This window comes from Amphiura filiformis, chromosome 16 (assembly GCF_039555335.1).
Source record: "Amphiura filiformis chromosome 16, Afil_fr2py, whole genome shotgun sequence".
Taxonomy (NCBI): Eukaryota; Metazoa; Echinodermata; class Ophiuroidea; order Amphilepidida; family Amphiuridae; genus Amphiura; species Amphiura filiformis.
The window spans coordinates 13,968,439-13,996,105 of NC_092643.1; the positions used below are offsets into that span (position 1 = coordinate 13,968,439).

Consider the following 27,667-nt stretch of genomic DNA (forward strand, 5'->3'; position numbering starts at 1 on the left):
CCATAGAGGCCAAATGCGGCAAATTTGAAACTGAGTTAAAGGCAAAAATATGGAGTAAAAAACAAAATACATACATAAGAAAATAGACATCACAAAACTTCATAATTTCAAAACCATTTGTAACTCAGTTTTTAAAAATGCCTCCTTTGGCCTCCATGGAGCAAATCGTATCACATATAATATCTGATAAGGCTTTGACATTTTAAACACTAAAGATTTCTCAATACCAAAGTATTTTGTATTATAAAATATTTTATATTATTCAAATGTGTATATGAATACAACTTAATTATGTTTTTAATAATTATGCAGTTCTAATATGACTCAGAAAACTCTATCAGTCACCGGCACTACTTTTGAAGTTCAGCGTGTTCTGCATTAGCTTAGCATTACTTGGTGCGTGTACATACTTTTATACGCACAATCAATGTGCCGCAAGAAACCACGCTAAGCCAACGCAGCACACAGCTGAACTTCAAAGATAGTGCTGGTGACTGGAGGTAGATATATATGAGTCTGAGTGGTCAGAACTTTGCAAACAATTAAAGCAACAAGTATTTTTTATTATAAAATATTTTATATTATTCAAATGTGTGCACAACTAATAAATTATTAAGATTTGAAAATTATTAATAATAAATAAGATTTGAAAATTATGTTATCATGTGCTCTATGATTTTAACAATATTTCATAGTGTATTAGGGGCTGTGCAATAATTATTAGCAAATTTCCAAACGGCTTGCCAAAAATCGCTTGCCCCCTCTCGCCCGCCAAAAATCGCTAGGCCCCCCCTCTCGGCCATAAAAATCGCTTGGCCCCCCCCCCTCTCGGCCTGCCAAAAATCGCTTGCCCCCCCCCCCCGGCCTGCCAAAATGCTTGGCCCCCCCCCCCCCTTGAACATGCCAAATTTGTGGGATCCCAAATTGCAAACCTTAAATGGTCTAGATGTATGTTGGGGCGCAGCGAGCAGGAAAAATTGCATATTTAAGCATTTCGAACTGTTTTCCTAAGCCTTTTAAAGCGTTTTATTAAAAAGCGCCCATGAAAGGCATGCCAAAATTGCTTGCCCCCCCCCCCTTTCGACTTGCCAAAAATTCTTAGCCCCCCAATTTTACCCTCCCCAGGGCTCATAATTATTGCACAGCCCCTTATGCAGTTATAAGTGACTCAAATATTGAAAGGTCCCCACTAGTTTTAGTGGTCATAACTTGGCTGACAATTAAAGCCTTAATGTACGATCTTTTTAAATTTTTAGATTTTTCTTTTTCCTTCCAAAATGATAAAAAAGTTAATATGCAATCATTATAAAAGTTCCCAATACATTTAGATGCGAAAAACATTTGCAAAGAAACAACATCACAAACTTCACCTCAAAATATCTCGCACTTTTTGGATTAGGACTGCGAGTTAGTCTCCTATGCAGCCAGTTTGATTACGCTCCCTCCACATGTGTGGAGGGAGCATAATCAAATAGTTTTGTAGGAGACTACAATTTGTGACCGTTCCAATATATTATCATAATCTGAAAAATTATGATATGTCGGACCAACAGAAATTAAATCATCCTGTTTTACTACAAATAGGGCGAATTTGACAGTTTGCTCATAGATTTAAGTTGGAACATGTGTAAGTATTACAAATATGTCAAAAAATCGGTTTCTAAAAAAATAAAGGTATATTCTGAAAAAAGATCGTACATTAAGGCTTTAAAGGTGGGTGACCGCTTGACAGCCTTATCTCCCACTTTATCCCATCAAATTGCAGAGTTTAGTATCAGGTGAAAGCTCATATTTTTGTCATTAACATACTTAAATTAGGCATTCTAAATCAGTATATTTTCGAAGAATTCATCAAAAAACTGGTGAATTAGTCTTGACTGTGGAATACCACATAATTTGAGACTAATTTGATAATTTTTTGATGATATCTTCGGAAATATACTGTATACTGATTTTGAACTCATCTTTCATTTGATATCTATATATTGCATGATCATGATGATTATCAAATGAATAACACCATAGACTACCAGCATCATGCTGTATAAATGTCAGTAATTCCATAAGGAATTAGTCACATTTACAAGAAACATATATGTGTTCTTTTTGGATGAATGCTTAAAAGGAACAACATTTTACGTTATACATAAGTTTTAAGGGGGTACTACACCCCTGCCCAATTTTGTGCCTCTTTTTGCATTTTTCTCAAAAATTATAGCGCATTGGTGACAAGTGAGATATGTATATTATAGGGGCAAGGACTACAACTACTGCACTGAAAATTTTATTTCAATACAGATAACAGCTGTGGAGTTACAGTCAAAAATGAGGGAAACCAAAATTTGATCAATAAATCAATAACTACTTGCCCTGAGTTGCTGAATTTTCAGTGTAGTAGTTGTAGTCCTTGCCCCTCCAATATTCATATCTTACTTGTCACCAATGCGCTATAATTTTTGAGAAAAATGCAAAAACAGGCACAAAATTGGCCAGGGGTGTAGTACCCCCTTAAAGTGCAACAAAATTATTATGAACGTTTGGAGAATGTAAGCTGCAGTATAATACCACATTTGTGTGAACAGAAATTGGAATAATCAAAACATTAATACATTTTATGCAATTTGAAAAGTTGCATAAAGTTATGACCCCTTAAGGGCTGGGGTATGAACGTTTGGACAGTATTTATTTTGGGACATTAGAGCACATCAGACATATCGAATTGCATTCTGAATACGAAGAATGTCATTCTGATATCAAATAATTTTAATTTTTGAAATTCGCAATTTGATACACATTTTATGGCAAATCATTAAAAATTGATATTTTTGATATTTAACAGTACTTGAAGTAAACTTTATAAATCTGATGATTTATACTTAAAGTGTATGTAGGTGTGATGAAAAGCCGACGATCAATTGAAAATTTTGACCTTTCGTATTGAAGATATGGATTTTTTCCCAAAACACCAAAAAAATTAGGTCTTTTTGGGAAAAAATCCATATCTTCAATATGAAAGGTCAAAATTTTCAATTGACCGTCGGCTTTTCCTCCTGCTACATACACTTTAAGAATATATCATTAGATTTATATAATTTACTTCGAGGACTGTTATATATCAAAAATTTGAAAAATATCAAATTTTTATAATTTGTCATAAAATTTGTATTATATTGTGATTTAAAAAAATTAAAATTATTTGATATCAGAAAGACATGCTTCGTATTCAGAATGCAATTGGATAGGTATGAGGTGCTCTCATCTCCCACAAAAAATACTGTCGAAACGCTCATTTTGGATCCCTTAAACAGGTGGGGACTTTTGTTTTTTGAGGCGTTTACTTTCTTCAAATTTAATTGTCTATGTGTGATGGTAGAAATATACGGTAATCATAAGGTGATAGATGGATTGTCCGGAGCTGGAATGGCGGCAGGTAGAATGGAACAACGCATCTTCCACGAAAGCTAATGTGTATGATATCCAGTGGGTGCGCCATGATTTTTTTCGGGGGAGCAAAGTGAATTTCATGGGGGGGCAAAATCAACAAATTTTGTGCAAAATTTCTGCAGAAAGTGAAAATATTTGTAATTTTGAGTTTTTACTGGGGGAAACTGGCCTTTCCCCCATGCCCCTGTGGCGCCGCCACTGTTGATATCACTCATACATAAATTTTATTACTTATAAAAATGCTATGTTAATTAGGAAATATATATTTTCATCAACATAACACCATGTTTTGCCGTGTGACACACTTCACATTTTGCAGTCCACCCCATGACTAAATGGGCTAGTCCAAGCGTCCGCCTAGTGCATGTGTAAGCACTGTGATGGTAAAAACTATCACACAAAGAGTATGATGGTAAAACTGATAACTGGCAATCAACCAATGAACTGTCTAGAATTTATGTATGAGAGATATAATAAAATATCACATTCCTTCATGGTGTATTCCCTGATTTATTGCTGCTTTGATCACCATTATCAATTCTTCCAGATGCTGGATCTGTATTTTGCCGTTTCCGTATGCCAGTGCCCCGTAACAAGATTTTTTCTAAGTTCGCAAAAGGGTACTCAATAGCCAGAGAGAATAACATCGCTGCAGCATACGAGAGCATCAATGTCCCACAGAAAATGAAAACCTGTAAAATAATGAGAATTGGAGATATTGAGAGTTGGAGAATTGGAGATACATTATACGCCCCAGCAATTGTATTTAATTCCCAATCAGGTACATAGAGAAGTTTTATTATGTTTATAAAATGTGACCGTCCACGGCGAACTTATGAGCCGTAAATTCCTCCCCAGTTAATTTTGTTTTATTTCGTGTTTAAAAATAAACATCATAAACTTAAAAATGGTATATCATTTGACTTCAAACAATATCCATAAGCGGGGTTATGGTTTGTTAAACTTTGCTCCTTCAACAAAATTATAGCTTTTTAAGGTTTTACATGTGTCTCTTTTTTCCACATTGTTGGCAATATATATCAAACAGTCATAATTGGTGGTCATTTCAAATCATCCCCAAGTCAACGAGGTTTAAGAAAGTTCTCTCATTGTTAATTGTTGGTTATGCATACCTGTACATAATGCAATGCCTGGTAACCCACCATTTGAACAGGATTTAGCAATACAAGCAAACAAAGACCAGAGCTATTAAAAGTTCTATAGCCATCTAAGGTAGAAGCTTATTATCCACTTCAACAATAGGATTATTGATTAGATTTTGACTATCGAAATGAGACGGATGTCGGGCCAGCTTAAGTTACAGATGAATATGACCTTCGTACACATTTTACACCGTAACTCAGAATACAATTTAGGGAATTTACGGCTCATTTGTGCTGCCGGGTCACAAATTGTTCAGGTCTACCTTTATTGTTACTGTAGCAAGTTCAGCTGATACCTGGGACTAGTAATTCTAAAAAGTTCCCGCTTCCCTGACTGACCACAAAAATTACCAGCCTATCGGCAGAACAACTTTTAAGATAAAATTTGGTCAATTTTTTTTTAATTTGAAGAAAAATAATGAAAAATTTGGTGAGAGATTATCAGAAATTTGTCAAAATTTTTTGAAAAAGGGGGTCTTTTGGTGACAGGAAAACAAAAAAGGGGGTCATTGGGTGAGAGGGAGTTTAAGAAATGGGGGTCAATGTGGCCCCACATCCCTGTCACCAATTTTTAGTGAGTGCCCCCCCCCCCCCGTCATGGTAGCAAAATATTCCATGACATCAACATAAATATACTTACAAAAACAGCTGAAGATCCGTGAAATGGTGAAGTCAATGATAGATAGTAGAAATAATAAATCAAGCCATGTACTAAGTATGCCGAATATGTAAGCCTACTTAGAGGAGTCCAAAGCGACCAGCAAAGAAAATCGTTGACCCAGCCTGTTATAGACCAAGGAAAACAAAAGAAAGTGGTATAATAATTGGAAGGTGTGCATTGAGCATTACTTTGTGACCCAACAATACATGGACAAGGCTGTGATACGAAAATACATTTGTACAACATAAAATTCCCTGTATTTTTAGAATGTTAAGAGGCGTATAAATATAAAGCGACAAACTGTGATCATTTCAAGAGAACCCAAAGCTGCATTTGAAAGAAGCAGACTTTCCAATAAACTAATCCAAACAGATGTCTGGGTAACAGTAGATTTGATACAGCCTTTTTAAATGGATAAGTTTATCTGTAGTTTATTTCATCAAAATTTAATACATCATTGAGTAAATTTTGAGTCATATCTTAAGTATTATTGTTGAAGATGCCCAAGTTTATAATCATCATGGTCATGTTTGATCATTAAATTGAACCATAAGTAGTACATTGTGTACCATGGGCACATCTGTACACCTCATTGATTATAATTGCCTTTGTGGTAGGCCTGTGTCTTTTATATGGTTGCCAATATGATCTGTCTTTTACTTTTGTATATATATTTTATATGCTTGCCATTATTGGTATCATTGTTGTAGCTTAAGATAGTACTTTTAAGATATTTTATATTTGTAGTTTAGTTTATCGTTGTAAGGCGCCCCATAAATGCGTTTTTATTATTATTATTATTTCATTGAATGAGGACGTTTTTGTAAAATGCCTTGTTTTGCTCATGATCCTTTTTTATTTCAAACAACACTGATAGAGTAGAAAGCTCATCTAGTAAAAGACTCATTATTATCTGTTTTCATAGAAAGCCACGGGGCATGTGTGAATCCCACCATCAAAACAAGAAATCACTGAAATCCCCATTTATGATCCCCCCCTAAAAAATTCTTACAGTATTTACACTGCCCCTTTTTGCCCAGGAAAAAACCTGCCACTTCTGTGGATTCCTACAGGTAATCCATTGTACAATTGAATACCTGAGTGGAAGAAGGGCCCAACTCCATTTTTTTACAAAAATGAGTTAGACCCAGCATTTTGTTGCCAGCAGATTGTTCTTCCTTGTGTGTGAAAGATGAGCCAAAATCCACTCTCTAAATAGTCTTTCACGTACACTTAATCATGGTTTTCGTGGAAGAAAGGCCCAACTCCATGGAGTTGGGCCCTTCTTCCACAAATATTGGGTTAAAGAGGAATTTTGTTCATCCGTGAAATCTGCTTTTCACTACAATAATCTTTCTTGCTAACATATTACATGCTTCTACTTGTGCAATTATATGGTTAATTACCAAATTTCTGTACCTATTTATAATACATCTGCTTACGGAACTGGCACTTGCAGTATATTAGTGGAAGAAGGACCCAACTCCAGCTCGTATTTTAAAAGACCTGTACCGTTGCCATGAAAACATCATCTATAATTTCGAATGTATGTAATATTGTATGTTCATGTATTAAACTAAGGTCCCCTGAAGATGAAAACATTCTGCCTATAAAACTTGTCCAAATATTAAGTTTTTTCTTAATATCTCAAAAACAGTTTTGATGGAGTTGGGCCCTTCTTCCACTCAGGTATTCAATTGAGAACTTCACGCTAGGATTTGGTCAATATTGCAATCTCAGCGGTCATGCATAGAAACTACATACATGTAAAGTACATGAAAATAGATAACATTCTCCTTTGAAATTAAACAAAACGGCAGCATACCTCCGTAGCCATAATGGCACGCCAATACGACCCACGATATAGATAATGCCCATGCAAATCTACTAAATGTTCCGTAGAAGATGTTTTCTGTGGTAGACCATCCATCCTGGAGAAGACCTGCTTGAAAGCTTGGGTAAGTACCATACACCACTGTGATGCCTACAACAGATGCAAGAGTCCAACCAATAGCAACGCGTACCTGTTGGTCAGTATAAATGGGATTGTCAGTGGTTAGTTTTAGCTCCAGTATTAAGAAGACATTAGCCCGATATACTCTGTCTGAAATTACATTTACTAACTTATTTAGCAAGTTTATAATTCCAGTACTTATTCTGACTTCGGATGTTGGGGAAAGTATATTATTAGTAGTTCTATCTGCATTAGGCAGAAGTGATGCAATAGGAGCGTCTTGGCTGAAGATATTAAAGTTTTGGACAATCAGACCTCAGTGATACTGGTGGGCGTGTTGGAAATCCCAGCTATGGCTGTCAGACTGCGAAGAACCTAACTTCCTTGTGAGCACCTCGGGAGAGGCAAAGGCAAGGGAGTAAACCTTACACAAATCCGGAGTGGAGCCCACAAGGCGGTTTGGTGTCTGAACTTCAACACCTTCCGGCAGCTCCTGCATCCAAGTTGGTGCCAAATGTATTGCTTCGCTCACATTTGGACTACATTAACGAGGCCACACAGAGGGATTCTGATTACTGGGCAGCTCAGGGTCTCCATAACATAAAATTTACCCAGGCACGTGCCCTGTAGAGGTGACTTCTGTGTCACTGCACGCAGTGGCAGAAACTACACAGGATGCAGCAGTTACCAGTGACCCACACCAATTGGCGTAGGAAATGGGTGCTACAGGCTGCATCCGACTGTGGGAAAGATCATCGTGTTCCACTGGTCAGCTACCGCACACCAACACCTAAAGCGGGCCAGTCCCCAGTTAGTAAGGTGCTGACCTGTCACGGTCAGCCTGCTTCACAGGGTGCTTGAAACTAGAGTATCAACTCAACAAGCAGACCGAAAACAGTGCACCTGGAAAGAAACTAGAAATTTCAAGTCTTGATCTTATTGAGGATGCAAGGAAGACAGACATCATTAATCGCGAGCTCAAAAGACTGAATATTGACATTGCTGGACTGCAGGAGAGAAGAATCCTCTCTGATGGAAGTCAAGTCTAAGAGAACAAGATTACACCTTCTTTTGGCAAGGAAGGGAACAAGACCAACCACGCCAGCATGGAGTCGGGGTTTGCAGTGAGGAATACCTTACTCTCTTCAACTAAACCACCTACTGGAGGCACAGAACGTTTCCTCTCTCTTCGCTTTTCTACTACATATATGCTTCTCTACTGAAACCAAGGACCAGTTTTATGAGGAATTGGACTCAGCCATCAGAAGTATAACCACTAATTAGGACTTATTTCTACTTGAAGACTTCAATGCTCGGGTAGGTTCGGATCACAGTGCATGGCCCAGCTGTCTCGGACTTTGGTGTATGTAAAATGAATGAAAATGGACAAAGACTGCTTGATCAGTGCTCATATCACAACGTTGCATAACTAACACTTTCTTCAGTACAGAACCATGCCACAGAGTGTCTTGGAGACACTCCAGATCCCGCCATTGGCATCAGCTGGACCTCATCATCACAAGAAGGTCATCTCAGAACTGTGTAAACATCGCCTGCAGCTACCATATTGCCGACTGCGGTACAGACCACTCATTGGTCAGCAGCAAAGTCAGTGTGTATGCAGCCAAAACGTATCCATCACTCTAAGCAGAATTCGCGTATCAACACCATGGGAACATCAATTCCTGCCTTGTGCAGGTACTTTGCTAAATCTATAGAACAATCCCTGCAGGACTGCCATGAAACCTCTACTATGGAGAGATAGAATAGAGATACAATGTACTATCACAGGCATAATGGACACCTTTGGCAAGAGAAACAAATATAATCCGGATTGGTTTGAACCTAAATGATCTACTCTTATCAACTACAAGAGGGCACCCTCAAAGAAGACACCTGCAATATTGCAAGGCGCTGTGACAATGACTGTTGGCTGGCCCTCGGTCAGAAGATGCAACTGTCACCTATCACAGCCATGGACACCTTTGGCAAGAGAAGCAAACATAATCCTGATTGGTTTGAACCTAAACGATCTACTCTTATCAACTACAAGAGGGCACCCTCAAAGAAGACACTTGCAATACTGCAAGGCGCTGTGACAATGACTGTTGGCTGGCCCTCGGTCAGAAGATGCAACTGTCACCTATCACAGCCATGGACACCTTTGGCAAGAGAAGCAAACATAATCCTGATTGGTTTGAACCTAAACGATGTACTCTTATCAACTACAAGAGGGCACCCTCAAAGAAGACACCTGCAATATTGCAAGGGGCTGTGCCAAGGACTATTGGCTGGCCCTCGGTCAGAAGATGCAACCGTCAACAGTGGCAATGTCCGTGGTATGAATGGAGGCATCAAAAAGCGTTTGGGCCAACCACCACCAAAACTGCACCAATAAAGTCGTCGGATGGTGCTGTCATTAAAGACCAAAGCAAACAGATGGAAAAGTGGGTCAAGCACTACCAGGAACTCTATTCCCAAGAGAATGTACTGCAATGATGCATTGAACAGCATCAACATGATCAAGAGGCAGCCTGAAATTGAACAGCTTGATAACCATGATAACCCGCCCTCCTTACAGACCTGTGTAAAGCCATCGACCCCCTCTCCAGTGGTAAAGCTCCAGGAAAAGAGGGAATCCCTCCCAAGGTCCAGGCTGGATAAGAATTCCAAACAAAACTTTCGGATGGCTAATCATCCACACACTTTTTGGGAGACAAGACCAATTTCAAAACATATCGATGCTGAAAGTTACAACTTAAAGCAACCAAAGGGACCTTTGTTGGGCAAACGATGATGTCAGCGTAACTCTTGTATATGACGGCTCATGGGAAAACTGTACATATACAGAGCTAGTATGTACCTCTGCACGAAGACGACAAAAATACAGCAAACCTACAGTTTTAAGAGAAATTAATATAGCTACAGACAATGTATTAGAAATCACCTTGTTTCAGCCAGTTAACTACATATCTTGTACAGCAGGAATGTCCAAAAACATTGTTGGATCATCTACAAAGAAATATACCAGCATTGAAACGAGGACATGAAATGGCTATTTGTATTATATGCTTGAGAAAATATCCGACATGCATGTAGGCCTATACTCATGTTGTCCAACATATTCCTACAGAAGCTGCTAACGCAGAAGCCAATTAAGGGCCAATTTTACAGTGAGCTACCTGCAGGACACCATAATCCCAAGCATAATGTCATCTTATAGTACCAGGTGATTTCAGTGCAAGTGTGGGGAATGATAGCTATATAGCAAAGACAGAGAAGCTCATGAAGGTTATGGAGAAGGCCCGGGAGAAGGGTGTGTTCTTGCCAGTGGCGTAGCCAGTCTGCGAATTCTGTGAAAGGGTAGCAAATGTGTTTCTGTAATTTTTTTAACCGCATGGGTGTCCTTTTCACCTCGCATTTCATTTTTATTCCGGCCCGTTTTAGGTCTTTGACCTGTATGTGATAGATATCGCCGACTCCCAAGGACTGAGACTAGTATAGTATGACAACACCCCCCCTCCGTGCCCAATAACTCTGTGCGATATACAAAACGGCTAACGAGGTAATTTGGGTAATTTCAGGTAATTTAGGTTAATTTACTCACGGGTGATATGCGTATTTTCCGGCGCTCTGTAACTTGCTTCAAAGTGAAATAACCGACGACGAAGCCAACCAAGTAGGGAGCGATGCGACAATACGGCTTCTGGTAAACCAATGAAAAAAAGTCTGCAGAGTCTGATGCTGAGAGGCTTCATAGGCAAATTGAACAAAGATGACATTGTTAACGAGTATGTTGGTAATCGACGCATATTTTTTGTCTTTATTGTTATCATTAATATATTTACGAGAAAATTACTTTATGGAATATTGCATTATAATGAATTCAGGTTTATTCTCCCAACCACTCTTAGGCTTTATGGAATATTGAATTATAAGAATTCAGGTTTATTCTCCCATTAATATGCTATCTATCCAAAACATGCCATGCATTATTAATGTAGGCCTATTAATTTTTCTTTAAGAAAGAAATTACTTTCTCGGGATCGCGGGACATACCTACGGGACAAACCGTAAACCAAATTTTCCATTTTTACACTACTGTGGCAAAGTCTTCGGGCCAGTATATAGCTGCGCACCCGGGCTGCGCACCAGAAGATGTCCCTTGAACTGCGTGATCTTTTAAAAGTTTGTTACAAGTATTAAAACAAAAGTATCCTGAGATGCCTGCACTGAGCAACTACGCAGTGGCGTAGCCAGGGGCAAGGGGGGGGCAGGTGCCCCTGTGAGAAGCCCCCCCATCCCGGTGGGATGCTGGCCACCCTGATATATAAAATTATTAGGACTTTTTTTGTATTTTTAGCCCATTTGTGACCATTTTCGTCAAAGTCCCCCCTCCCCTCCTAAAAAGTTGTCTTTCCCCCTTTGCCCACCCTCTGAAAAAGTGCTGGCTACGCCACTGCAACTACTTTATTTGATTGTGTAATTTCCCCCCTATTCAAATTGAAGATAGTTTTAAGAGGTAGTTCTAGCGTCCCGGGGATTTCGTCATTCATCATTGTACCCCGGACAGACGTATGAAACTGACGAATGACAGATGTTATTGCGTAATACGTACGCCGATACAAGGCTCTCGAGTATTCCATACAAATTTGTAGTTAAATCATAATAGCCAATCAGCGTTGCTGTTACTACCAAGCTAACCAATAGTAGAGCAGTTATCACGCAAAGTCCGATTGCTTGAGACCTAGGAAAACAATTATAAGAGTTTATTAGTGACAGTAAAAGAGAAGTATACGTTGGCACGAGATGTTATCGAATCATATAGTGCAACATATCTTGGCATAATTGTTATAGCATGGGTGCTCACTTACGGAATGTGATAAACATTATGTATGATTTCGAGTTCAACTGAATGCACTCATCATGATTAGTAACATATTTTTAATTTATCAAAAATCGACTATGGCATAGTAACTACCATCATTTATTCACATTATTCTCTTCTAATTATTCTCTTCTCCACCAATCCACATTATTATTCTATCACCAATCCATCTTTTACATTGTCCACGATTGTTTGATGGCAGAACTTTTTTCATTTTTGTAACTAAAGGTGAACACTGATGGCGCTATTTATTGTAAATCTTGTTTGTATCTATACAAGGGAATAAACAATAATAATGGAATTAAAATATCAGACATTTTCAAAAAACATTTTATCATGGAATGAAAGGAATAACTCATTCATTTGGCTAAATTTAAAATATACCTTGAAGTCACAATGCATGCCCCTTCGCCTCCGAAAGAGACGCTTAAATCTATATAAATAAAAGGAAGGTTGCCCAACTTGTGCGCGAGTGTTCTCCGAATTGCCTAGACTTTCGGCTTTGATTTATAGGTATATTGATCGGGTACATATTGCCATTTTTCCATCGGACATTCGTTTTTGCAAAAATTGGTGGTAACTAAGAGAATAACATAAAAAACTGTCGTGTTGCTATGCAAAATCGATCGCAGTGGCATTGTGGGTAATAAGGACAGTGTGAACCGCGTAATAATATATCCATTAAAAAACCATACGCAGAGCAACATTGCCCCGTTTTCTGCCAACTGCGAGGTGGCCAAGAAATGATTCAGGCTATCTAGATGCACAACAGCGCATAATTTAATAATGATCTTACGAGCTTTTCGTCCCTACGCAGATCTACGCGCCCCATTTACCGCCACTGCATCAAGGTTGGCAGCCAAGAAATTAAGGCTACGACGCGTGAATCAGGTCTTTGCGTCATCACTAAGGTAACGTAGGAAACAGTGGTCTGGTAGTCTAGAGTGGTGATAGTGCCTGCGTGGAGACCCGGGGTGCAGACAGTCAGTGTACAATTTCATTATTTATTCTAGGCCTATGAATTGTCCGGAGATTGAGGAATATAATGGGAAATGCATTGCACTTTATTTGGTTGAAAACGGTCAACAAATATGATTAAAACCGGGATTTTTTCCCGGGCCTTTTTATTGTCAAAACTCAGTGGTAGCGCGTACCGTAACTAACTGGCAGCGTGTTGGTGTTAGTGCGTTGGCGTACAAGGGATGTGACTCGCACGCACGGGGCGCATATGCATAGGCCAACTTTCCGTAGACTAATTCCAATCAGCCGTCTACACTTCGCATGTACTGTGTATGCTTCGTAGTGACGACTGATTATCTTACAGCCAATATCATGACGGACTTCTGAAAACTATTCATTGCGACTTCAGTTGTGCGCCGTAGCGCGACTGACTAGCGGCGCCCGCGTACTGCGTCGCTGTACCGCGCCGCTGTGACAAGATCGCGCTCTGAACTTCTAAAAACAACAAACTCGGTCAAAAGGTCAATTTGGACACAACTGCGCACGCTCTATGCCACAGGAATCCTGTTGCAAAATCCGTCACTTTTTTTCCACGTAGTTTTCTCAGTCGCACCGCTGTTTGAGGGCGGCATACAGGTTACGCGAACACGCTGCACAGCGGTCGTATTGTCGCAAAACGCAAACCGCGTTTGAGCACAATTTTATCCTGTACCGGCTTACTAAAAATGCTCTCTCTCAAATTTGGCGGGCATCAGAACATTAAAAATAGCATAGCATAACTGATAAGCAATTATTTTAGCAGATAATCGAGAAATTTGAAGTAATTAAAAATTAATTAAGACATATTTGCGCTGTTCGTTTTGCCCCAATGTTTCTGATATTGCTCTGAAAACACAATGTTTTGAAGTACTTTTTGAAAAATTTTGAGATTTTCTGTGTTGAAGTGAAATATTGCAGTTTGATATTTATAGATGTCCTTTTCTAAAACCACAAACCTGATGTTGTTACTAGGTGTTTCCTTTTTGTTATACATTTTCTAAAACCGCCTTTTTTTTTTTTTAAACTTTACGCTGCTTTTCAGCCCGATACGCGCGAGCCTAGCACAAGTCAATGCGAAGTAGGCCTATCCTTTTTTTTTAATGGAAAACGCATAGGTTTTATTTTTGTTATTAGAATAAATTGTTTTAATTTTTTCTGAATTCATTGTTTGTTGGATATGATAATAAATTAACACCAGCATACTTTTGAACATCGATAGTTTATGCCTAGGTGTTGCGTTTCTGTAATAAATTTTCTAAAAACGGAGGTTTTTTTGCGGGATAGGCATAGGCCTACAGCAAAGGAATCAAGTACATTTTAAATTCTTTAAAATGTCTGACTCTCATACGTATAAACATGCATCACATTGGTTTGCCGTTGTTGTCATTATTGTAATTGTTTGATTTATCGTTATTTTATTTTAATATTAGCCTAAATTTGTATTTTTTTACTATCAAACATTCACATTAAGAAAAATTACGCTTAATATTGAGTCATAAAAATGGTCACAAAAAACAATACATAAAATAACATTTGTTTTTTGTTATTATTTCAATTTGAGACTTTATGCATAAGTTCAACAATACTTAGTTTTTTAGGCCGTAGGGCTATACCGCATACAGTTGTTTCCTTCCTGAGCGTAGCCTATATTATTAATTAGGCCTAGTTTATCATTATTTTTTTATATTTCCCCCCATCTTTTTCAAATGGCACCTTAAGGCCATATTTAACTATATTTTGATGCACCTTTCTTTTACCTTATTTTAATGCTATAAAAATTCAGCCTCTTGTATGATTTATTTTCATATTTCTTTTTTTCTCCCGTATTCGTGATACTATTTTACAGGCACCGGAGAATGATCCGTGAAAAAAAACTGAAATGTTTGAAAAACCTGATAAAGCGCGGGAAATTAGGCTAAAAAGGCCAAAAAAATGGCTGAAATTAAATGAAAGTGCGAAAAACGGGACAAAAACCCACATAAATTCAGGTTTAAATTTGAAAATTGTCATACCTGATTTTAATATTAGTTCATGTTTCTTTTTCATATTCTATTTTTACTTCCGCTTTCTTGCATGCCATCTTTATTTCATCTTTCCCCTTTAAAGACTAATAATTCATAATCCAATGAATTTTACACTTAATGTAGGCTAATACTAGGCATACTCCGAAATAGCACACGTTGGTTGGAATGGGATTCTTTTTAGTGAATATTATCGGTCGACACAACAATCAATTTTTTCGACTAAATATTCAATTGGACAATTTTGAACACCTAGGTCCATGTTTTTTTAAAAAGAAAAAGAAAATGGGAAAGATTAAAATCTTTCCTCATTTTCTTTTTATGAAATTTAAGTCAACACTGTGAAAAAGACTGTAGCCCAACCTTTACGGCAATGTGGACTTTGGCCAAATTTGTTTAGGACTTGGAAAGGTTTAAATTCGGAGGGTCGAAATTTCTTGCATATTAAATATTGGATCAAGCCCATGGATCAAGGCCTATATATAAGCCTACAAAGAAAAGAGGTCAAATCTGGGGATGGACTTTATTGGAGGGGTGAACGTGTTGTTTATAGGCCTGCTTCATTTGGGTCTAAAGGGGCGAATCGGGACACCCCCCCCCCCCACACACACACTTTTTTTACGGTGAAGCATAGGCCTAACTGTACAATAAGTTGCAGTTGATGTTTTTGAAAAAACAAGACAATTTAACAATGTAATTTGAGGCCATAGGCCTAAAATGAAAACGTGCCTATTCATACTGAAGGGTAATTGAGCCCCGCACCAAAATTATTGGGGGGGTTGCCCCACCCCCCCAGCATCCGGTTCCTAAGCCTATGTATTTTGTTAACATAATTGCACCACGAGAGTTCATTTTAAAATTAACAGGTTTACTTGTTATAGTGCAAGTATAGGCCTATACTTTCTCCCGACATTATAATATGCATTGGGGCCAAAGTGTTTTGTTTAAGGGCTAGACGGAAATTGCTACTAAAACATGAATTTGCGACCTTTCATGATCATACAGTAGGCCTAGGCCTAATAATACATCATACTGCAAAGAGCGTTTCAAACATTCACACAAGAAATGCTTTAAAACAATTAGGCCTAGGCCTAATTCATATCTATTCAAGTTCATGAAAACGTTATTAATGTAAAACATCTATAATGCCTAGGTTTTAAAAACAATCGTTCAAAACATTCACGAAAACCCCTAAAAGCCTTTATCTTAATCATGCATCATGCATGGTAATAATTATGGGAAAAGTTATCCAAACAGGAAATAAAAAGGCACGAATTTGCGTTTTAGATTAAATTTCATGTCTTGCATAAAAATCATTCGCTATTATAGGCCTACCCAAACCCGAAAATCGACATTTTTATTATCGGGTTTATAGGCCTAGATGGTCAATCAGACATTGAAAATTTTTGACATCGAGTTAATAGGCCTACCGACCGTAGATGGTCGAATAGGAGGAGAGTACATTTGAAATTCGAAAACGTTTTAATCGTATTAAAAAAGTAAATGCTTTACGCTGTTCATGCGGTTAAAACATGTATTGAGTATTTTGTGATTCATTGTTAGGCCTAGGCCTACATAAGATTAGGCCCACTTTACTTAAAACAAACAAGGTTTAAAAATTGGTGTTTTTTAAAGGATATATCCCCCATCATGGAAGGGGTTAAAAGATTTGGATGTACGTACAGGTGCCTAATAAAATTAAGAACATTCAAGTCTATTATATACTTACAACAAAGTTTATAGACCTGAAAGTATTTTATTTTCTTGTAAACGCGGGCCTAAACCTTTTTCCTCGGATTCGGAAAAGTTTGATGAGGGTTTAATTGATGCCCATTTTTGTAGTTTTAGAAATAATTGCCTAAGACCAAAGATAAGGAGTATATGCCTATCATAAAATAAACAAGGCCTAACATTTCTGGCGTTTAAAAACAAATTTTAAATGAGAGCCTAAAAAGTAAAGTATTTCCCATTCTGGGGGAATCCGTTCCCCCTTTGATTCGGGAAATTTTGCAAATAGGCCTAAGGGGTTAAATATCGCCCATATTAATGTTACTAAAACGAAATCTTAGGGTTATTAATATTATATTTTGAGCAATGGACTCGAAGTCGTTAGTTTTTTGTGAATGAGGGCATAAACTCATGATGATTATCTTAGTTGAAATGCGCGGTTAAATTTTGACTTTCATAGTTAGAGATTAAGTTTATGTTATGGCAAAATCAACCGGGCCCGGTGCCCCCGCCGCGCCGCGACTCATGATTGTATTTCAAGGTTTTAAAGTTTTGTGTTTGTATAGCTGGTAGTGGTATATGCGATAACGTGGGAAATATTTTGTCAAAGGTGTGTATATATTTTGTGCATTTTATAATGTAACATTTTTATTTAATAATCACGGTAGGCATATCAATCATTTATATTATATATTAATAGGCCTATTATCAAACCATAATGCATGCATGCACCATTGGCCGTTGCAGATCTTTAACAGGTAGGCCTATATCGACAAGCCCGGCGAATTTAAAATAAAAAAGCCTTAAGTCAGTGTTAGTGTATTAAAATAAGTTGGTAAATCAAATAATGGATCAACTGTGTAGTAGGGCATCTTAGTAGGCCTACAATCTGAATAGATGTACTGCTGAAATGAGACAATGAGTCGCATTTTCGATTATGGCCTCATTTTAGGCCTATTGGAATGTAAATGGGTCAATCGTTGAACATTTCGTCAATTCTCAAATGTTATTCAAAAGAAGGTTATGTTGGTGTTAATTTATTATCATATCCAACAAACAATAGGCCTAAATTCAGAACGAATTAAAACAACAAAAATAAAACCTATTCGTTTTCCATAAAAAGGTTAGGCTACTTCACATTGACTTGTGCTAGGCTCGCGCGTATAGCGTATACATACGTCGGGCCGAAAAGCAGTGTAAAGTTTAAAAACAAAATAAGGCGGTTTTAGAAAATGTATAACAAAAAGGAAACACCTAGTAACAACATCAGGTTTGCGGTTTCAGAAAAGGACATCTGTGAATATCAAACTGCAATATTTCACTTCAACACAGAAAATCTCAAAAAAATTCAAAAAGTACTTTAAAACATTGTGTTTTCAGGTCAAAATCTCGTAAATTGGGGCAAAATTAAACTGACAGTTATTTCACCTGATTATTTTTATTTAATAAAAAACACACAATAACCTGATAAAATGAACCCTTATCATTGTTATTGCACGTTATTTTTAATTTCCTGATGCCGCACATTTGAAAAATGTACCTTTTAATGAGCCGATGTGGGGCAAAATTTTGCTCAATCGCAGTTTCAAAGTTCGCGGCTAAACGGCCGTTGTCAAGCTCTTGCGCGTAACCTCGCTGCCGTTGGTGGCGGAAATGAACACCGGTGAGTCGTCAATCCAGACGGTTGACGACTGAGGGCAGCAGTCTAAACTTTCCGTGCCAGAGAAATAGAAAAGAAAAGAAAGTAGGACAAAACTGAAAAGGTAGGCCTACTATGGATGGGTTATGGGTACAGGGTTGTGGATTAGAGTAAATAAATAAATAAATCTATATAAATAAAAGGAAGACGCATATGCATAGGCCAACTTTCCGTGCCAGAAAAGAAAAGAAAGTAGGACAAAAAGGGGTACTGGGCCGGTTTGGTTTATAAGAGATTACCAAAATGATACAAATCGTAAGGATACGGGAGGGAGGAAGGAAGGAACCTAAAAATGAAAAAATAAATAAATAAATAAATAAATAAATAATTCATGAAAAAAGGAAGCTAAAATAATGAGAACAGAATTAAATACAAACGGGAAATCACAAGCTATAACTTAATAAGCAGGAAATATAAAAAATGGGAACAAAATAATAGAAAAAAACCTAAAGCTAAAAGGACAAATGTAAGTAAGGGTAGATTTATAAAATAATGCATGGGAACGGAGTTCAATAAATAAATAACATGGGAACGGAAAATCACAAGCTAAGCAGCATATATCTATTGGAACAAAATAGATTTATGTAGAAGAAACTGAAAAGAAAGAAAGAATAAAATGAATAAAAAAGAAAAGAAAGGGAAGACAAAAAAGATACGGGTATTATACGGGTTACTAAATGAAACGGGAACAAAATAAAGAAGGAAAGAAAGAAACTAATCAGGAAACGTAAGAAAAAAAAAAGCTAAAATTAAAAACTAATCAGAAAATATAAGAAAAATGAAGCCAAAATAATGAAAACAGAATTAAATAAATAACAGGGAAACGGGAAATCACAAACTAAGCAGCATAAAAAAGAAGCTAAAAGGGAAACGTAAGAAATTTAAGGACAGATTTAGAAAATAATGGGAATGCGGTTAGGCCTAAATAAATAACATGGAAACGGAAAATCTCAAGCTAAATAGCAATTTTTTAATGGGAACAAACTAGACCCATGTAGAAGAAACTGAAAAGAAAGAAAGAAAGAAGCTAAATGGAAATGCAAGAAGGAACAGGTTTAGAAAAATAAAATTTACCTTTTCAATGATTCTACCTTTTCAGTAATTCCTCCTGTTTTAGTGATCGCTCCCATTTACTCATCTAGCGGGGACCCGCGCGAAGCGCGGGTATCCCGCTAGTATATAATAAAAGGCCATCAATTTGCACATAAGCTGGCTGTTTTAAGAATTTGAAAATTATATACACTGTAGTCCTATACCTTATCCACTTACCAGAAAATTGGGAAGAGAAGAAGCGGTGATATGAGATAAAACTGCATGTCGTTTGACAAGTACCAGGACCATAACAAGCACTGTAAAGATATAGAATCTCATAGATATTCTTATAATATTCAAGATCGTATTGAATGTTGGTTCCAGTGTGTTCTGTTCTGTAAATTTTTAAGCTATTTTTAATTGCTTCTTGTTTCAGTTATCATCTAACATCAAGTAGCGGCACAATAGGGAAGCAAATCGCCCCAGCAAGTTTGATATAAAATTGTGCAGTAACCAATCATACATTCGCGTTGAAGTAAGTTGTTTAAGCAAGAAATCCAATCGATATTTCTGAAGTTGCCATTACAGTTGAAGTAAATTTTCAAACTTCATTTCGCAAACTCTCTAATATCCCAAGTGAACCCCCTGGGAATAAAACACGTTCCGCAAATCCGAATCTTTACCATTGCTGAAATGCTTTTTTCAACAAGATCGCAGAGCAACAAATGAGATGTCAAAGGTCGCAGTATGAAATGCTGCATTTGGCGAGTTTATTAATTTGCTCAATACTCATTTGTTTTTGTTTTTTAAATCATCGGAACCTTTTCAAGTGTAACAACCGGGGTAACAACACCCTTTTTTAGCAGATTTATGCATCCATTGCAACATTGGAAAGACCCGCTGCACTAATGACAAAACATGTTCCGCACGAAATGCAAACGGTATAGTTTGTGACTTTTAGGTACAGTTAATGGCTTCATATTTTACCTGTTCTCCAGCCGGAAAGAAGTTGTTAATGTACAACAGATTTCGCCACCAATATTTCCTGCAGCCTTGAGATAATTGATTTTCTGCAATATACCATATTGGGCCGTTCCCAAAGTAAGGAAAAGCAAAAATGGAGAACAATATCACGAATGCATACAACGGTGTAAGCCTGATGGGTAGAAAAAAAGTAAAATTAACAATCGATCCATCATTCAATCGATCTGTCAGTCACTCATACAATCAAACAATCGTTATTGCGACCCACAAGACACCACTTCTCAGCGGCACTTCCCTATATCCAAACCAAACTTGAACCCCTCCCATCCCTGGGTTCCATGTAGGCCTACATGTAGAGTCATTTTTACACCAAAAGATCATCAGATGATGAGAGACGGAGAACGAAAGAAAGAATGTGAGAGAAAAAAACGAAGAGAGATAGGGTGATGGACACAAACTCTCGTCACGTCGAACATATTTATGACGCCCTCCTCATGACCAGCCAGTCGGACCGCCGCTTCGTGATTCTATCGAGCTTGTTAAGGGCTATGTAGCCCACCTTTGCACAGTTTTTTTTTTATATCAAAAATGTAAACCTTTAATACTTTGCTATATTTATAGGCCCTATTATATCGCGAATTTAAATATAAAATCAAAAATATTTGGTATCAAGCTGTATCAGACGGACGTTCATCGTAGAATGCAATTTGGTGTGTCTGATGTACTCACAAAAAAATGTCCCACAAAAAATCGCCAGCGAAGTGGTTACACAACTCCCTGGTAACTGGATCACGCACCTTTTGACTTTGGTAGTACATGCCATAAACATTGTGTTGCGATCATTTCGATCGTGGTGCAGAACTCAAAAGCGTGATCCAGTTGGTATGGTGATCATCGGATTACACGTAACACTTCGCTGGCGAATACTGAGCAAAGGTGAGTGACCGAGCCTTTTACGTTAATGATTTAAGAGTAAATCGTTATTAATTCTTACCTCCATATTCGGTGAAAGTAAAACAATGCTAGTGGTATCTTTCCATCTGATTCTTTCATCTTTGCCAGAGTTAGATAAGCTACTAAGAACCCACTGAAATAGAGAAAATAATTGAACATGCAGGCTGTATCAAATAAATGATACATAAATTAAACTGTTGCTCACATGCAGGACCCCGGTGCAGGAGAAATGTTCTTCGCAAAGGTTGGGCTTGTATCTACAAAATTGGAAAGATCCGGCGATTTCTTGATAGATCCTCAAATGAAAAAACTTGTGCACGCGTATATAACATGATAACATCGCGCCTAATGTAACAGCTTACTCTTTGGGTTACCAGTGTCACAAATTCAGTGCCTATCCAAAGACTTCCAAACGCTGAAACGAGACTCGTGACCAGTTCTGTGTGGTGGTGGACTCGACGACATGTATAGTAATCGTGAGTACGCGCTGGTTCGAATCCGAACGGTTCTAATTTTTTCTCTGCCTTATTATATTGCCAGTTCACCTGAGCTTCATTATATTCTCAGGCATCCTTTGTGATCCTCGCATTTATTACATTGACCGATACCCTGCTATAGGACACAGCAGATAGACCACCCTCTCTTATTATTATTACTCTGGAATGAAATCCAACATATCATCAGATCATTAAGAATTAATAATTCCGTTAATATTGTCAACCACTTCGTCGGCTGTATTCCATAGTGGCGTATAGTGGGGCTCCGCGAATAAACAACTTTTCAAGAAAATCGGGTTTAAAGAACTGCCAATTTAAAAATCGAGTTGTGTAAATGATGGGCTATTTCTGTAGTAAACTAAATAGATTTTATTTTTTATATATTTTTCAAAAGAAATAAAGACACAATATTACTGGCAAAATGAAAACAATAAGTACTAAACTATACGTCACTATGGAAAACACGCAAAACGCAATAACCTCCTTACGTTAACCTTACGCCACATCGATCGCCGTGTAATCCCCATGGCGTTTCTTTTCGTCGGCTTCGTTCCATAGTGGCGTATAGGTCCGAGGTGTACGCTACTATGACATGCAATGTTTTTCATTTTGCCGATATTTCTTAATTATAAAATGTGTATAAAAAGTGGCGTATGGTCGATACGCCACTATGCAAAACACAAAATTTCACTTTGTAACGATACGCCACATTTAAGTAATTAATTATTAGCTAATTTTGACTGATGAGACTTAGAAAAATGAAAGAGAACATTATTAAAAACATATGTGCCTATTTTCAAAAAAATGACCAAAAATCACTGTACGCCACTATGGAATAAATACTTGAACTTACCTCAGGAAGAAAAATGTATCGACAGACAAAAAGCATTACCAACTGCTTGGTAAAAAAATTTGCAGGTTGACTCAGTAGCTGGAGCTTATTTTCTGAGAAAAAAGAGCAGTGGAACAAAAAAGAACATAATGAATGAACGAAATAAACATTAGGCCTTCATAACATAATCAGTCGTCTAGGCCCATATACAAAGAGAAGCAATAAAAATGGGCCTTTGTGGCTTGAATTATTTGTGTACTCTCGCGATCTAATTCGAGTGTCCTCTCAACCAGGACATCCTAGCTCGAGTGTATAGAGCTGTATATGGTCCCAGAGCCTCTGCCACTACCCAAAATACACAATGTTATGAGGTATGCTCCTCCACAATCAATCTTAAGCAGATTCCGGTCGGCCTCGATGTCGTCGCTACGCGTCTCTTTCACGTCTAGGGGTCAGCGCTACTTGCCTCTTCTCGACCTCACACAGTGTCATCGCCCCGATATCTTCATGGCAGAAATCGCCATGGTAGGGTGAATCCACCGCCACGCATGGCCAGTTTGTATCGACCTGTTTAATAGTTTTGAGTCGCATAATGGGCCGAAGGACATCTGACTAAGGCTACTGACAATAGCCCCGATTAGCTCGGTGACTGACCTTGCTAGTGTGTGAGTCGAGCATTGACGCCATAGGTCATATGCCTTTAGACTACCTTCACGATTGGCCTATACACTGCGCTATATAATTCGGCACATATAAATCAGAATTATTGTCAGTTTTGACTCAAGACGCAAGCTACTCTCTCAAGACGCAAGCTAACGACTATCATATCTGTTCAAAATATATATATTCAAGTGCAAGGAACCACATCTGGTTTCTTTATACGAAATCATTTACGGGAGATATTCATCATTTTCTCTCCGGTATCCAAAGATTTTCTTCTCATATCAAACTCGTGCATAGCAAATTCACGTGTATCGATCCCGGGTATTTATTTTAGTATCTCTGCTGACAAAGTAATTATTAGCCAGGCGATGTCGGTGTGCCTCAGTGCTGCGCGCCTCGGTTTTGGCGCTATGTGCCTCTCCTGCTTGGGAACTTATCAAGTTGTAGGACAGCTATAAGGAAAGTACGACATGCAGCCGAATAATTATGAATCTAGAAATACAAATAAAAGCTGCAATTGAAGACCGAATTAAAAAGACTAGTTTGCGTATGACGTCCTGTCAACCAGATCCTAAAATGATGTACTGCGCAGGTCAGCAACCAATCACGTTGCACCTTTGCCCTGACGTCAGACCCAAACTAGTCTTTTTTAATTCGGTCTTTATAGAAAACACCCAGATACCTACCAGGATTCGGAAACAAAGAAAAGAAATAAGCATGGCCCAGAATAACCCACGATATGCTGATAACACGTATTCCATTGAGACAACCAATACTTTTGTCCGACTGTTTGGTGTCCAATAATTTCCTCAGATTCCGATTGAAAGCAAAACATAACAGAATTTCTTGAAAAAGACCTGAAAATCAACCAAAGTCAATGTTATCGATTTATTTAATCACATACTTTGATTTATTTACTGTACAGTGTTAGGTGTAACGATCGGCGGAATGCACAGAGAGTTTGCGAAATGCAGTTTAAAAGCTCAAACGTCAACGTATAGATGGGTAGCCGAACCTAAAAAAGCGGGTAGGCCTATATTCGATTTTTTTTAAATGGGGCACATAACCGTTACTTCTGAAGTGGGGTGCCCCAAGTCCCCTGATATAATATTAGCATTTAGCCAAAAAGAGTGTGTTAAAAAAGAGGATGTATAATAGAACATAGGCATCACGAAAACATACTAGATTTCGATCCTTCTTGAGGTATTTGTGTCGTTATGGCGGTTCCGTTCCTATTATGTGCTCCGTTCGAAATGGTGTCAGTAACTGCACCATTCGAAGTAGTATTCGCAAGTAGGGGTTTCTCTTCATCTGGTATATACGATGCTCCCACTTCTTTATCTTTCTCGAAGCTATTGTAAGTTTTAGAGGCTGGTGATCTTACAGTGCTGCTCATGGTCATCTGATTGGATTTCCTCTTCTTGTGACTTTGAAAGATGTCAACTACTGCTCCAGCTAGCATTAGTAAAATTATGACTATACACAATGACCTGTATAAGATTTAAAAAAATTATGATATGAAAGTCCAAGTCAATCAGATCATATTTGTCGATTTGTTATAGTTAATAATCATATTAAGACTTGGTGCACTGAGGGGAGCCGGGTGTCTTGGAGCTTCTTAGGGTCTTGGACTCATGGTCAGTAACTTCAAGCTTGGTGATCCTGGACGGAGATCGACATTCGGCCTGAATGCCTATAGAGCGCCCTTGAGTTACGTTTTCTATAATATGACAGAATGTCAGTCTCAATGCCCGTATGTCTCTCCATAGTCTACGGTTCGATCATCAATCGTTAAAAGATTGACATTTTTCAATCGGCCAATTTAAGAGCTGGTTTTAAGTTTGACATATCTGTCTTTGTTTAGGATACAGTGGTGAACATAACTGGTACCTATACTTCATTTCTGTCTGTAGGCCCTACTCACATAAAACAAACCAAACCAGCGTCTATGGGCTTTTGTTCCTGGCAATGCACAGATTTGGCAGTTGGGTTTCCCAAAGAGAGCCATGACAGCGACGGTAGAAGTGCTGTAATATAAAAACATAAATAGTGCATGATTTTAGTACGTTAGTAATGGGTAGAATCGAAGGGGAGCATGACTTAGCGGTGTTTGCACTCAAATATTGAGACAAATAAGGCTGACACACAAGAGGGATGGTATGGGTTATATGAAGGATATCCAATGATAAGTTTGTTATAAGAATGATAAGGGGTGTCATTTCCGCCCCATGCAGTGGCGTAGCTGGGATTTTTTTTTTCCAGGGGGGGGGGGCAAGCCTGTATGGGGCGGGGGCCCAAATCCACCAAACAAAAAAAGAATTGCCGCCCCTTCCTCAAAAGGTTGACCCACATTTTTTTCCGGTGGTTTGAAAAAGTGAAGAGCAAAAAATTTTACTCTTTTTTCCTTGAACTAAGGGGGGAGGCGGGGGCCCAAATAGCTCTAGGGGCGGGGGCCCAAATAGCTCTAGGGGGCGGGGCCCAAACAGGCAATTTTTGCCAGGGGGCAATTGCCCCCCCGGCAGCTACGCCACTGGCCCCATGTGCATGATATTTCTCGGAAGGAAAACGCTCAAAACTTGAGCATATTATTAATCCAAGAAGAGTCGCACGACCTATGGAAATATAATCTCTTGAATGTTTACGGACTTTACGAGCCATAATTATCATGATTATGGTAAGAATATTTTCATGAGTATTTCATGAAGTGGACTACTGTTCCGTTCAACAAAGCTTTGCCGAATTCCTATATCATTTCAGTTATAAAAAGCGGTCAAGATAGTGAATTTAAAAAAAAATTGTTACCTGATTATGTTGGCTTAAGGGGGTACTACACCCTTGCCCAATTTTGTGCCTATTTTTGCATTTTTCTCAAAAATTATAACGCATTGGGGACAAGTAAGATATGTATATTATAGGGGCAAGGACTACAACTACTGCACTGGAAATTTTATTTCAGCATAGACAACAGTTTTGGAGTTACAGTCAAAAGTGAGGGAAAACAAATATTTGATCAATAAATCAATAACTACTTGCTTTGAGTTGCTGAATTTTAAGTGCAGTAGTTGTAGTCCTTGCCCCTATAATATACATATCTTACTTGTCACCAATGTGCTATAATTTTTGAGAAAAGTGCAAAAATAGGCACAAAATTTGCCAGGGGTGTAGTACCCCCTTAAAGTAGTGACCAGAAAACTTTCCCGACAGTCGTTGCTATTAATATTTTACAAATGATAACGAATTGAAATTTGCTCGAAATCGTACATTTATATGGCTTTAAATACGACCGGGTGTACGGGTTTGTGTATTTTTATATAATGTACATTCGGATAGCCAATGATATAGCCTATATAATACGTTAGTTTTTAAACTCCTGGCCGCGAATTTAATTCTCGCTCGCTATTCGCAATAAGGGCGCCGCCAGCGGTTTGCGATGTAATCGTGATGTATCATGGGAAAATCGTGATGTATCATGGGAAAAGGTCGACATCCAAGTCCGCGCAATACGAATATTACCATGCTATTACATAGGAACACGTGACAATATTTTTTAGTTTGTCAATATGTGACCGTCCACGGCGAATGAGCCGTAAATTCCTCCCCCGGTCAATTTTGTTTTATTTCGTGTTTAAAAAATAAACATCATAAACTTAAAAATGGTATATCATTTGACTTCAAACGATATCCAGAAGCGGGGTTATGGTTTGTTAAACTTTGCTCCTTCAACAAAATTATAGCGTTTTACATTTTTACATGTGTCTCTTTTTCCACATTGCTGGCAATATATATCAAACAGTCATAATTGGCGGTCATTTCAAATCATCCCCAAGTCAACAAGGTTTAAGAAAGTTCTCTCATTGTTAATTGTTGGTTATGCATACGTGTACAAAATACAATGCCTGGTAACCCACCACTTGAACAGGATTTAGCAAAAGCAAACAAAGACCAGAGCTATTGAAAGTTCTATAGCCGGCCATCTAAAGTAGAAGCTTATTATCCACTTCAACAATAGGATTATTGATTAGTTTTTGACTATCAAAATAAGACGGATGTCGGGCCAGCTTAAGTTATCGATGAATACGACCTTCGTGCACATTTTACACCGTAACACAGAGTACAATTTAGGGAATTTACGGCTCGTTTGTGCTGCC

The 27,667-nt window shown here is 38.0% G+C and overlaps 1 pseudogene; it reads right to left on the reverse strand.

Annotated features, from left to right (window-relative positions):
- Positions 1-3,313: 3,313 nt before the first annotated feature.
- The window catches only part of LOC140172440 (nose resistant to fluoxetine protein 6-like), a 37,788-nt pseudogene continuing 13,434 nt past the window's right edge, over positions 3,314-27,667 (reverse strand).